Here is a 14768-nt window from a genome sequence, read left to right as displayed (position 1 = left end):
ACCCATCAAGCCTAGGGGATTGAGTTGGCTTGTGCTCAGGTGGCTAGTGCAAATCTGTCTATCTGAGTTTACTATCAGGTGCAATGTGGACATACTGCTAGTGGCCTCAGGATAAGGGAGCTGCAAAGACAGTGGCTTAACAAGAAAATCTGACCCCTAGGCTCCTTTCTAAGTTTGGCCTTATAGAGCAGGGATCCCCAACAGCATCTAAGTACACCTGCGGCATTTCGGTGGTGAAGCCGAAATTTGGCGGCAACACCTCTGGATGATGCCGCTTGCCACCGACAAGCAGTGTCATCCAGAGGCGTCGCTGCCGAAATGCCACCGAATTTCTGCGGCATTTCGGTGGATGCACCTCTGCCACCACGGTCCTTCGTCTGGCGCCCACCAGATGAAAAAGGTTGGGGACCACTGTTATAGAGCATCTGTGTCTTATGTAGCAACTGTTTAAATAAAAGATGTTAAGTCCCAGGCCTTTGGTCAGATGTTAACAACACTAAGAGCCTTCACAGCAGGAAAAATTGAATTTGGATTTAAAAAAATTGCAAATTACCTCATTATTTTCTCAGCTAGCCATTTTAACCTCATTTTATCCTGCTAACTGAATGTCCTGTGTGATTTCCATGCTGAGCGGAGTAGAATGTCAAAGTCATTGATCTTGGCTCTGGCTTGGTTTTTACAGGTTTTGGATCTACTCCATCTTGGCACCATGTTACTGGTTTTTATTAGTCAAAGAGCCTGCTCTACTGAAGTGGCTTTATTTTTTCATTCCTTTTTCAATGAATCCCTCTTGACCAGTACCAGAATGAGAGCCTTGGAGACGAAAATCCTCAGGTAATCCATGATGGGTAGTGGCTGGACAAGCTTCCCACATACTGCCATCCTTCCCCATATGCTCCAAGCATGACATGGAGGGACCTCCCTCATAGCAAAATGGGAGACCACTTGCCTTGCACACGTCTATTCTATATGCGCTTGTATGCTGTGCTCATCACTGTAGTATCTGAGTGCCTTCCAGTTGTGTATTAAACAATGTGACTACACATCTGTCCCGTGTTGGTTGTTCTGTCATCCTCTCCCCTGAGGGAGAAGCATGTAGAGTGGATTGTCTTGTTTTGTAGGGATTTTTAAAATGTGTTTATATAAATATACCTGTTGCTGTGTGTTTATATTAAAAAAGACACATTCAAAGAAATGCACCTTGCACTTGGAACAGAAAGTGACAGTGTTTGTAATAGTCGTTACTTCCTGAGGGAGTTCATTCCACCGTCACAGACCATCCTAAGAGAAGGTTCTGCCTCCTGCACAGATGAGCTTTACTCTTGTTGTACCTTCACTGCTCAGCCTCTCTGCTGAGATGCCCAGGAAGGATGCTGTTGTCAGTTCTGATGGTTTTTGTGGAGTGCAAGGAGTCTGCCAGCAAGGATCTGACTAGACACCACCAACCCATTCCACTTAGGCCACCTTACAGATATCAAGTGACAATGGCTCTAGTTACCAGCATCTTGAGTGGGGTTTGAACCACTGACATCATCAGATAACAGAAAACAATATAACAATGATTATTTGTGCAGAACACCTCTTCCCTAGAGATCAAAATATGCTTTACAGTGGTGGGGGGAGGAGTTATCTCCTTCATAGAACCACAGAGTTAGAAGGGACCACAAGGGCCAAAATGCAGGATGTTTTGTGTCAAACCATCCAAGAGAGATGGCTACCTGGCCTCTTCTTAAAAACCACTAGCGAAGGAGCTTCCACAACCTCCCTAGGCAGTCTCTTCCATTGTCGTCCTGTTCTTACAGCTAGGAAGTTTTTCCTGAGATTTCATCTAAATCTGCTATGTTGTAGTTCAAACCCACTGTCTCTTTTCCTGTCCTCTGTGGCAAGAGAGAACAATTTTTCTCCATCTTTTTTATGGCAGCCTTTCAAGTATTTGAAGACTGCTATCATCTCCCCCTGCCCTCCTAGTTGCCTTTTTTCCAGACTAAGCATACCAGTTCCTTCAGCCTTTGCTCATATGGCTTGAATTCCATCCCTTTGATCATCTTTGTCGCTTGACTCTGGATCTTTTCCAATTTCTCTACATTCTTTCTTTACAGGGGTGTGACAAGGTGTACCAGGGCCTTTGAGGCCCCCTGGTAGAGGCCTCATGGTCCTACTGCTCCCCCTCCCCCCCAGAAAAGAGCAGTGAAGGTGGGTCCTCCAAGCTTGCCTAGAAAGGCTGCAGGGAAGCAGCCAATCAGAGCACAGTAGGCACAGATAAAAGGAGCTGCAGGGCCTGAGCAGGTCAGTTCCTGGTTGGGACCAGAGGAGTAAGGGGGTGTCTCCTTGCTGGTTGCGGAAGCTCAAGGGAGAGCCAGAAGATGGGTTCTGGTGGTACTGGCATTCAGTGAGGAAGGAGAGGAGTGGAGAATTTCAGCCCTGAGGTAAGGGTGAAGAGGAAAGGGTTACATGGGAAGGGGCTCAGGGAATAGCAGCAGCAACTATTAAAGGAAGCAGCATGTAGCTGCTATTTATAGAGTCCCTGGGTTGGGACCCAGAGTAGTGGGTGGGTGGGCTGGCAGAGTGGCCACAGCCCTAAGAAGGGGACAAGTTCTATTTTGTTTGTTTAAAGGCTCCAGGATGGGGGTGAAGACTCTGCAGAGCAGCAACCATTTATTGAACTTTGTTACCCTGGGAAGAGGACTAACCTTAAAGGAGTAACATGGCTGGAGATCTGGGGTGAGAACAACTAATAAGGTAAAGAGACTCCAGGGAGAAAGTCCTGGGAGCACTGCTTCATACCAGGGCAGGGATGGACTTGAAGCTCAGCCAGAAGGGGCTGAGAACTGAGTCCAGAGACAGGGCTGCAGCTACCAATCAGGGTACAGTGATAGGCCCTATTGGACTTTTGTCACCCCAGATGAGGTTCCTTCATGGGTTTAGACTATGTGTGGCTTAGCTGGAGGGCTGAACCAATGAAGACCTGCCTAATGAGGGCAACCACTGACAGGGGGCACCACGAAAAGAGAGAGAGAGGTGAGTTCAGGTTTGCATGCACCCAACAGAAGTGAATGCACACCGTCACAAATAGTGACCAAAATTGGATACAGTACTCCAGCTGAGACCTAAGCAGTACTGAGTAGAGTGGTACTATCACCTTTTCGGTGACTTGCATGCTATGCCTCTGTTAATGCAACCAAAATTTTGTGTGTGTGTGTGTAACAGCATTGCATTGTTGACTCATGTTGAGGCTGTGATCCACCATGACTCCTAGATCCTTCTCAGCAGTGCTGCTGCCAAGCCAGTTATCCCCCATTCTGTATCTGTGCAGTTGGTTTTTCTTCCTTAATTGTAGCATCTTACATTTGTCTTGGTTGAATTTCATTTTGTTGTCTATAGCCCAGTTCTCCAATTTATCAAGAATTTTAGCTTTATCCTCCAAAGCGTTTGCAGCCCCCCTCCCAGCTTTGTGTCATCTGAAATGTGATCAATATGTTCTCTATTCCTAAATCTAGGTCATTAATACAGATGTTAAATAACACTGGACCCAGAACAGATCCCTAACATCATTCCATTCATAATTATTCATTCTTTGCAGTTGTTTAACCAATTATGTATCCACTTAATGGTAATTCTACTGAGCCTGCATTACTCCAGCTTACTTATCAGACTGTCATGTGGGACTGTGTCAAAAGCCTGGCTAAAGTCCAGGTATACTATGTCCACCGTATTCCCCTTATTCACCAAACTAGTTGTCAAAGAAGGAAATCAAGCTGGTTTGGCATGATTTGTTCTTAGTAAATCCATGTGGGCTGCTAGTGATCACCCCTTCATCCTCCAGGTATTTGCAAATTGAATGTTTCATACATTGCTCTAGTAGCTACCCAGGTATCGAGGTCAGGGTAACTGGTTTATAGTTCCCTGGCTCCTCCTTCACTCACTGTTTAAAGTTGGGCACTGTGTTAGCCCTTCTCCAGTCTTCTGGGAGCTCTCCTGTCATCCATGAGTTTGCAAATTTTATTGCCAGAGGCGCTGAGATTTCTTCAGGTAATTCCTTTAGCACCCTGGGGTGAATAGCATCCAGCCCTGCTGATTTGAATACAGATGGTGAAACTGAGGCACGGGGAGATTACTGTAAATGACTCGATCCAGGTCATAGTGAGTCAATGGCAGTCAGGAATAAAACCCGAGCCTTCTGACTTCTAGGCACAAGCTCAATCCATTTAACAGCAGCTACCTTCACCTTCCTTCCTCCTGGCTGAGGCACTGTATGCTCCTCGGAGCAGGGTTCTCATTTTCTACAGGTTTGTACCGCACCGACCACAATGAGTCCCTATCACAATATAAATGTCAAATAATAATGAAATCATCATCACATTTGCTCCATTAGCAGAACCGATTTTCATCTGCCTATACTGATGCGTGTTGCTATAGTGCCACTTACTGGTAAGTATATCAGAGGCAATCAAAGAAAGATGGCTGAGTCCCAAAAATGTCTTGGCTCATGTTACACCTCCCTCTCGTGAATAGTGCAGTTATTAAAATGGCAAACTAGGTGCAGTTGTATATTAAATATCATGGTGTATATCACTATATTTAAAAGCATAAAGAAATCTAGGGCTGAGACTGTGAAAGAATTTAAGGGCGTTAGATGCCCAGCTTTCTTTAGGAAAATCCCTGTGTAAATAGCTTCCAGTTAAATCTTTCGTACAACTCCTTTTCTGCATTTAAAAGTTTCTGGTCCTTTTATTTCTCTCCTTTCCCTTCTCTCTCCCCCCACCATATCCCCCCCAGAAGGCTCCATCTACTGCTTCCTGTATATTGTCTCTAGAAATGAGTACAAATCAATTTTTCTTCCACAATGATAAATTATACGAGGCACATTAATTATGAGGCTCACATTCATTTACTCACAATGTTATAAACAAGAAATATTCTCTATTTTTGAAAGTTTCTTTCTTGGATGAATGAAGGCTGAAGTGCCTAAAGAAAAAGACGAGGGGGGGGGCGGGAAATTACCTCCAAATATAAAAGAGTAGAATATTGAGCCAATATGCAGTATGGCCAAAATCACTTGGAAGACGTTCACAACTGAAACAAGTATGGAATGAAAGAATAGTAAGTGCTAAATCAATGGGCTGAACAGTTAAAAACAAAATTAAAGGTGAACTGAAATGCTGTCTCAAGAAACTTATTTGAGATCCCAAAGCATTAATGTTATTATTAGATGAAAAGACTTTAAACGGTTCTAATAAATGCATTTGAGTTACCACTGCTCTGTGAAAGCATTAAAAGAAAAACAAATGGTCCTACTTGGATGACTTACTGATACACACTCTTCATAATAGGCCAAATCTTGTTCTCTGAGCACAGCCAGGTAAAAAGGAGGTGAGATTGGGGCAAGAGACCACAGAATCCTTCCTCCAGACCATATTGCACTAATGGAGCAATACTATAGCTGCTACTGTAGTCTCAGAGCTGAAGTAGCTTCTATGGCTGCTGATTTCTCCCAGTACCGGAATTTGGCCAGTAGAACTTCATTATCGTAGATTCCCTGGGCACATTCGTGTTAATGCAGATGGAGATGTTTATTTCTGAACTTCACCAAATAAAGTCAACCCAAAATGCTGTGGGGAAAGGGGGTGGGGCCGGGGAGGAGGGGTTAGCTTTGTGGCAGTTAGAAACCTACAGAGACAATATCCTAACACAACTGCATTGGATAAGAGCAGAGAATTCACATCTCAATGGACTCTCTGCACACAACTTCCATAACTAATCATTAAAGTCTGATGCTTCTACCAAAATCTGGCTACAAGTTAACTTCTTGAAGCCCGGTTGGTGGACCGTTCGGGAGGGGAGTTTAGTCTCTGCAGCCTTTCCTGGGCTGAGACTGCTAAGGCAGGTGTTCTAGTCATGACGGTGAGTTTTGTGGCCTGGATACGAATACAAAAGAGACTGACCGGAAATGCCCATTCATTTCACATAGGCCACAAAACAAGCAGCGGATCACAACAGTTTCCAATTACTGGGCCAAACCCAAAGCAGGGTTCATGTTTGTGATGAAAAGCTCCCTATTGCAGGCCTTGGGCCATCCATTCTCACTTGCTACAAAGAAATGCGTTTTAGAGGTGAATTCTCTTCTCATTGGTTGGGACTACAGCAGGGATAGATCAGCCACTCCTTTCTTTCCCACAGCGATCTGGCATCTTCTGTCACCTCCATCTGCTTAGAGACCAGGAATCTCCAGGTGAGCTCTCTCCTGGACTTTCTACATGGCAGCTGTAATTGAGTGCACAGTAGGAGCCTGATTTGCCTCTACATTTGCACCTGTGTAAAGTGGGTGTGACACACTACCACTAACTTGAGCAGAGAATTCTGATCTGGCAGCATTCTACAGCCACTTCACACAAGTATGAATGACAACTCAGGGTAGAAGGCATTAGAGAATCAGCCCCCTAGATGCCAGTCTTTAAATACTGGGGTCTGAGTCTAATCCGGCATTGGTGGAAATCAGGGGGTAAGACCAGTGAAGTAAACCAGGAGCAAAGGAGATCAGAATCAGGCCCAGAGCCTCCTCTTATGCAGGGCCGATGCAACCATTTAGGCAAACTAGGTGGCCGCCTAGTGATTGGGAGCGCCTAAAAGTCCCCTCAGGTGAGGAGGTAGAATGGAGGTGAGCTGGGGGGGCACGTGGGGAGAGCTGCCCGCAGTAACGGGGGGGAGGCACACAGGGGAACAGCTCCCCGTCCCAGCTCACCACCTCCGCTGAGCACACAGCCCCCACTCTATGTCTCCTCCAATCGGCACCGCACACCTGGGTGGGGAGGAGAATTAGAGCGGTGCCAGCGTGCTCAGTGGAGGAGGCGGAGCCGAGGTGAGCTGGATGGGGGGAATCTCCCCAGGCAGGGTTAGTTGCTGGGGCGGAGGGAGTCTCCCCGGGTGGGGTTAGTTGCCGTGGGGGGACAGGGTGGAGAGGGGTTAGCTGTCGTGGTGGGGGGTAGCTGCCGTGGGGGGGACTCCCCAGGTGGGGGGCTGAGTTAGCTGCTGTGGGGGGGTGGGGTTAGCTCGGGAAGGTGCAAGGTTGAAGTTTCGCCTAGGGCGCAAAAGTTCCTTGCACCGGCCCTGCTCTTATGGACACTCACCCTTTCCTTCCCCTAGGAACAAAGGGTGAGTGCATACACCAGTTAGAAATGTGAAGCTGGACTTGTGTGAGGGTCTGATCCAGCTCACATTGAAGTCTTCCCATTGGCTGGCTCTGGCCCCTTAAAGCACTCCAGAACTCTAAGCCTTAGGTAAAACATGCCAGAGGCAATTAACAGATACAGAGACTAATAGAGCAGAAAACAACTATAACAATCAGAAAGAGCTGGTAAAATGAAGGGAAGTTGGCCTGTGTAACAATCTAATAGCAATACTGGGGGACTGGTTCTCTCTTTTCTTTTTTTTTTCTCCTTCTTCTTCTTTTTTAAAAGAACACTTGTTATCTGGGCAGAAGCCTCACCCCCTGTAATGTGCAGACACCATACCATAAAAAAAATGCTTTAAACAGACTAGCAAGGCTATTGTTCACAAAACTTAATTAGGCTTTTTCTGCACAAAGTGTCATAGATAGCAAATATCAGAGGGGTAGCCGTGTTAGTCTGGTTCTGTAGAAGCAGCAAAGAATCCTGTGGCACCTTATAGACTAACAGAAGTTTTGCAGCATGAGCTTTCGTGGGTGAATACCCACTTCTTCGGATGCAAGCAGTGGAAATTTCCAGGGACAGGTGTGTATATATAAGCAAGCAAGAAGCAAGCTAGAGATAATGAGGTTAGATCAATCAGGGAGGATGGGGCCCTGTTCCAGCAGCTGAGTGTAAGTATATTTAATGACAATATATATCTCCAGATCAGTGGCACCGCTATGGGCACCCGCATGGCCCCACAATATGCCAATATTTTTATGGCCGACCTGGAACAACGCTTCCTCAGCTCCCGTCCACTCACGCCCCTTCTCTACCTACGCTACATTGATGACATCTTCATCATCTGGACCCATGGGAAGGAGACTCTGGAAAAATTCCACCATGATTTCAACAGTTTCCACCCCTCCATCAACCTCAGCCTGGACCTATCTACACGGGAGGTCCACTTCCTAGACACCACGGTGCAAATAAGTGGTGGTCACATTAACACCACCCTATACCGAAAACCTACCGACCGCTATGCCTACCTTCATGCCTCCAGCTTCCATCCCGGGCACACCACAAGATCCATTGTCTACAGCCAAGCACTGAGGTACAACCGTATCTGCTCTAACCCCGCAGACAGCGACCAACACCTAGAAAATCTCCACCAAGCATTCTCAAGACTACAGTACCCACACGAGGAAATAAGGAAACAGATCAACAGAGCCAGATGTGTACCCAGAAACCTCCTTCTGCAAGACAAACCCAAGAAAGAAACCAACAGGACTCCACTGGCTATCACATACAGTCCCCAGCTCAAACCCCTCCAACGCATCATCAGGGATCTACAACCCATCCTGGACAATGATCTCACACTTTCACAGGCCTTGGGTGGCAGGCCAGTCCTCGCCCACAGACAACCTGCCAACCTGAAGCATATTCTCACCAACAACTGCACACCGCACCATAGTAACTCTAGCTCAGGAACCAACCCATGCAACAAACCTCGATGCCAACTCTGCCCACATATCTACACCAGCAACACCATCACAGGACCTAACCAGATCAGCCACACCATCACCGGTTCATTCACCTGCACGTCCACCAATGTAATATATGCCAGCAATGCCCCTCTGCTATGTACATCGGCCAAACTGGACAGTCTCTAAGGAAAAGGATAAATGGACACAAATCAGACATTAGGAATGGCAATATACAAAAACCTGTAGGAGAACACTTCAACCTCCCTGGCCACACAATAGCAGATTTTAAGGTGGCCATCCTACAACAAAAAAACTTTAGGACCAGACTTCAAAGAGAAACTGCTGAGCTCCAGTTCATCTGCAAATTTAACACCATCAGCTTAGGACTAAACAAAGACTGTGAATGGCTTGCCAATTACAGAACCAGTTTCTCCTCCCTTGGTTTTCACACCTCAGCTGCTGGAACAGGGCCCCATCCTCCCTGATTGATCTAACCTCATTATCTCTAGCTTGCTTCTTGCTTGCTTATATATACACACCTGTCCCTGGAAATTTCCACTGCTTGCATCCGAAGAAGTGGGTATTCACCCACGAAAGCTCATGCTGCAAAACTTCTGTTAGTCTATAAGGTGCCACAGGATTCTTTGCTGCTTCTATAGATAGCAAATAAAGATGTCTCATCAGACTCCTCTCAAGTGCTTTGCTGCATATCTGTGTAGCAGAAAATGTGATATTTTGACAGTAACTGTGATTTATGAAGGCAAGCGTTATCTGCAGACCACACAAGATGAACACGTGATTAAGTGAATAAAAATCCTTCTGTGGAGGTGGTCTTAATCAATTAGTTTCCATTCCTTGAATGACAGCCAATATAAAATACATTCTTCAGGTTATTTCCAACTGACCCAGGAGCCTTAGGTTGCCAGTAATTTCCTATACTGGGCAGAAAACTTAAGCACCTACAAAAGAGAGAATGTAAGTGAATTATTAAGTCTTCAGAACTCCCTGTTTGCAATCCAAATCAGTCATTATTTTGTAGTTAATCTTCTGCCTATTTGTGGCAATGGGAGAGGCAGACGTTTAATTAGTTTTAGCAAAAAAATTCCATTAAAAATGGTCTTGCTCCTACTGAACGGCATTTATAATCTTTGTAGACAGAGACAATTGGGGAAAAAAAGATAAAAATATTCTACAGGGAATCCAAGGGAATCTGTGTCTCAGAACATTCTTTCCTGCACTCTGGGACCTTTGGGACCTGCAGAATCTGATAGAAAACACCTGCATTTTCCAGCTGTCACAGCCACTTATTTCATTTACAAAGGAGAAAAGAAATCCTAATTAATCACAGGTCCATTTTTAATTTGCAGGGTTAGTGATGTTTGAAAAACACAGATGACTTACCAGTGTGTTTGTATTGCCGTAAAAAGGATACAAATGTCTCCAAACATATAAAAACAGAAGGGAAGAGCTGTGCTCAGAAATCAGTGGATTTACTCCAGGCTGATGCTAACATAGCTGAGAGCGGAGTTTGGCTCTGAACCTTTTCTTTCATTAGGATATTTTACTTAGGGCCTGATTCTGCAGTCCTTGCTCACACTGAGCAATCCTTGTTCATGTGCATAGTCCCACCGAGGCTACTTGTGTAAGTGCCTGTTGTGAGTAAGGTATACAGAATTGGGCCTTTAATGCAGCGTTGCACTAGTGTCCCAGCACAAAGCAGTCCTACAGTCAGCAGATCCAACCAGTGGAGGATTTTTCCCACACAAGGAATTATTGAGGCAAAGAGCTACCATACCAATTTGTAAACCATCACTCCTGCTACCCAGCACAGGGGGCAAGTCTGGGGGAAAATGGATATAGCCCAGGCATCCCTATGCTCTGCTAATCCCCAGATGCCAGAATTCCTCAAAGTCATTGGCAACTACTATATATACTACAAAACCAGTTTCTTCTCCCTTGGTTTTCACACATCAACTGCTAGAAGAGGGCCTCATCCTCCTTGATTGAACTAACCTCGTTATCTCTAGCCTGCTTCTTGCTTGCATATATATACCTGCCCCTGGAAATTTCCACTACATGCATCTGACGAAGTGGGTATTCACCCACAAAAAATCATGCTCCAAAATGTCTGTTAGTCTATAAGGTGCCACAGGACTCCTTGCTGCTTATATATACTAGAGAAGCTCTCAGGTAACTCTAATTTATGCCAAGGACTGGCACTGAGTAGCCCTGGACGGGGGTATTACATAGGTGGCTTAAAGCGAGATTTGTCTACCAGCTTTTGCTCTGAGCACACCTTGGCTGACCCTGAGAATCTGGGTCTAAATAATTAAATCCCAACCCCAAAACGTTTTGAATGTATCTGACATATACAGAGTGTTCTCTTCCTCTCGCTCTCACTTGTTGTAGGTAACTGAGCATAGCTGGTGTATATGGTACACGGTTAAAGCTGATAACAAACCTTTTGGGATTAGGGAATCTCTACAACCTCCTAGAACTCTAGGGTAGGAGCCACAAAAGTGCTTGGGCACATCAGTCCCTGTTTTAGTTGCCTTAAATCCCAGTTTGGGCTCCACTAGAATCCACCAAACGCCTGTCAAATCCCATAGGCACCTAGCCTCTCTCTGGGCTTAAATTTTTCAGGATAAGAGTTCCCTAGGCCTCTGGGCATCCACACTGCTGCCTCACTCTAGAGCAAGGGGGTGTGATGCTGTAGGCCAGGGCTTAGGACACCCACCTAGGAGGGGGGAGATCTGGGTCCAGTCCCCCTCCTCTTTCACTATTTAGCCACAGTGAAACCGCTTCAGCTAGAGAGACTGAAGGAATCCTACATCCAAATATCCCATAGCTCAGTGATTAGAGGATTCAGCTGGGATGTGGGAGGACCCCTGTTGGGAGCCTTTCTCCCCCTTCTGAAAGACATGGATGAATTGAACCTGGATCTCCCAAACATCAGTAACCCTGCTGAGTTCTCTAACCAGAGGATTGAGAGCTATAAGGTGGGCTCCTCTTAATCTGATCATTTTCTGTGGAGCAAGGCAGGCATCTGTCTCTATCCCTTTGCTGTATAGGGAGCATAGGCACCTAACTCAGCTTTGTGGATCGCAGTGTAGTTCCTGGATTTTCTAGGCACCTGAAGTTAAGTGTTGTGAAGCTCAACATTGCAATGCCTAAATCCCTTCATGAATCCCACCCGTGGCATCTTGGCAATTACACCTTTTAACATAGCTCTTTGAATGATGTCTGTTCAATGTGATTTTTATGAGACTATGGTCCAGTTCTGTTCTCTGTTGACTCTAATGGATCTCTGCAGATCTACATTGGTATAATAGGGAGCAGAAACTGATCTGATCACAGTGGCTGACATTAACATCTTTACATCTTGTTTTTGTTTTTTACTCTCGCCTAACAAACACTGCTGGCAGTTGGAGCTGTCCCTTTGTGGATAAATGATTTCACATAGCAATGCCACAATCCCCCCTAATTAGTTACTCGCTAATGCCATTTTAATTGTGACCATTGTGCATTTCCAATTAGCGCAAAAGTGGCCTAAAATCAAAGGAGGGTTAAAAGGAACTGATCCTGCTCATAGAAAGGGATTGAAAGAGACAAGGCTGTTAAGTCTTGTCTACACTACATGTTCCATCATGTTAGGAAACTGCTTTCTAACTCATTGTTCTTAAAAAGTGTTTCAATGAACATGCTGGCATTCTTCTTTTAAAAACAATTTAACAAAGTGTGATAGGATGTGTTCCCATACTCACCCTGAAGGGGTTAATGTAGGCCCCAGGGGACAATTAACCTATTGGGCTGCAAACTGGGGGGATTATGCTGAGAGGAAAGCCCTAATTAGGGGAAGCTCACCTGTGCAGGAACAGGTGGGGCTTTTATAAAGCCAGGATGCTGAGAGCAGAAAGGGGCCGGAGGGAAGTAGTTTGCAGTCACTTCCTGAGCGAAGGAAATTTGGCTGGCAAACCTGAGGGTGCTAGAAGGTGTAGGGGAAAGCTAGCAAGGTTCAGGATGGTGCAGACCTTGGCTGCTGATTAGAGGGTGGGTCTGGATTCCTCTACTAGCCCCTGAGGAAGTGATACTATAAGGCAGTGAATGAGAAGACTGCTGGTAAGGAAAGACTTTGATACCTGAAAGGGGGAAATACATGTTGTCACCTGACCAGAGGGCAAGTCACAAGAGAGAGCACATTGAATCACAGACAATGAGAGAGAGAAGCAGCAGCAGTAGGGGGTGCAATGAGCAGCAGCTGGGGGTATTGGAAAGAGCTAATCCCAGAGTGGTCAGGAGGAGGCACCACTTGGGGTGAGTGGATCCCATGATACAAAGTTATACCCCTCTCCACAGTGAGCAGCAGAACCACCTTAGGATCATAGAATATCAGGGTTGGAAGGGACCTCAGGAGGTCATCTAGTCCGACCCCCTGCTCAAAGCAGGACCAATCCCCAACTTTTTTTTTTTACCCCAGATCCCTAAATGGCCCCCTCAAGGGCTGAGCTCACAACCCTGGGTTTAGCAGGCCAATGTTCAAACCACTGAGCTATCCCTCCCCTGTCCAAGGCCTCTCTTTAAAATGCTGTTTTGGCCTATAACTAGGTCTCCTAAGCTCTGCTTTAAAGCAAATAATACTTTCACCAGCACTACCACTTGTGGCTAGATAGATACTCTTAGGGAAAAGATCTGGGTGTCATCCTGGACAGTTCAATGAATATCTCCTCAATGTGCAGCAGTAATTTACAAATAAAATGTTGGGAAATCCTGGCGCTATTCAAGTCAATGGCAAAACTTCCATTGGCTTCAGCAGGGCTGAGATTTCATTCTTACAGTGCATATGGAATTGGATGGAAAATAATATAGAAAATATTATAATGCTGCTATATAAATCAATGTCACAGCCTCACCTGGAATACTGTACTCAGTTAGAATCATCCTGTCGTCAACAGGATAAGGAGGACTGGAGCTGGTTCAAAGACAGGTGATGAAAATGATGGGTTGCTTGGGAAAACTTTTTTGTATATAAAGAGACTGAAAAGTTTTGGGCTGTTTATTGTAGAGGAAAAGAAGAGGGGACATAACCGATTGGTCTGGAGAATGGAGATCAGGAACTTCTGTTTGTTTTCTCATGATACAAGAACAGGGGGACAATCTTTGACATTGAGAGGTAGCCAATTTATTTCAAACTATTAAAAGGAAATACTTTTTCCACACAAGACAGAATCAGCTTGTGGCAGGGAGTTCCAGAGGCTATCACTGAGACCAAGAGGTTAGCAGATTTCAAAAAGAGAGAAATGTTCACTAGCACAGATTTTTTGAATGCCCTCAAACAAGCATTTAGTAAGGGATATAAAGCCTCATGTTTCAGGGCATAATCTAGCCTCTCACTAATAGGGGCCTGGAATAACCTTTCCTTGAGAATGTTATTCTCTGCCTGCCTGTCACAGGGTTTCTTGCCCCTTCCTCTGCCACAGTGTTGGAGACAGGATGAGATGGTTGACAAACAAGTCTGATCCAGTCGGGTAATTCCTGTGTCCCTATGCAGCAATTCAGACCCTCATTTAGAATATGTTTTAAGAATATGTAGTACTTTGGCTCTAAAGAAGCAGGGCACAGAGCTAAACAAAATGTGAGTCAGAGGAGAGAACATACTTTATCACACACAGGGTAAGACTTATTTGTTTGGAAAGGCCTTTGATTGGCCTAATCAAAAGAGGAGGGTGGGTTACTTAAGCAATTAATTGTCTTGTTACTTAACAAGCAATTAATTGTTCACGGATGCATTCAACTATCCTGGTGATCGTTACCAAATATACATTTCTAAATAAGTGAATACTGTCTGCAATTAGGCAGCTTTCCAATGTGCCCTGGGCACTGCTAGTGCTGCAGCTTCGTGCCAGTCCCCAGCTCCCACAGAAGCAGTGGTAAAAATCTTGAGCATACAGCCGATAAGAGGAAAAGGGAAAATGGAAAGCAGCATTTAGGCAAGCTGTTCTGGCTGCCCACCTGCTCTTCACTCAGGGCTCAGCAGTCTCTCTCTCTCTGTCTCTCTCATACACACTAACACCTGCTGGTATCTTACATTGTTTTTTAATGAAAAACACCTTTTTTTCCAGTGGAAAATTGCTTGTCC

At 45.3% G+C, this 14768-nt stretch overlaps 1 long non-coding RNA gene across 1 annotated transcript in view; it reads left to right on the top strand.

Moving 5' to 3' along the window:
- The first annotated feature begins 2620 nt into the window (after positions 1-2620).
- Positions 2621-14768, top strand: part of LOC123343594 — a 96541-nt gene continuing 84393 nt past the window's right edge. The window contains exon 1 of the long non-coding RNA XR_006572289.1: positions 2621-2739. This is a non-coding gene — a long non-coding RNA (uncharacterized LOC123343594). The remainder of the gene's footprint in view (positions 2740-14768) is intronic.

Source organism: Mauremys mutica, chromosome 11, assembly GCF_020497125.1.
Source record: "Mauremys mutica isolate MM-2020 ecotype Southern chromosome 11, ASM2049712v1, whole genome shotgun sequence".
NCBI classification, from domain to species: Eukaryota; Metazoa; Chordata; order Testudines; family Geoemydidae; genus Mauremys; species Mauremys mutica.
The sequence above is the reverse complement of the archived record's forward strand: the minus strand, read 5'-3'. Positions and strand labels throughout refer to the sequence as shown.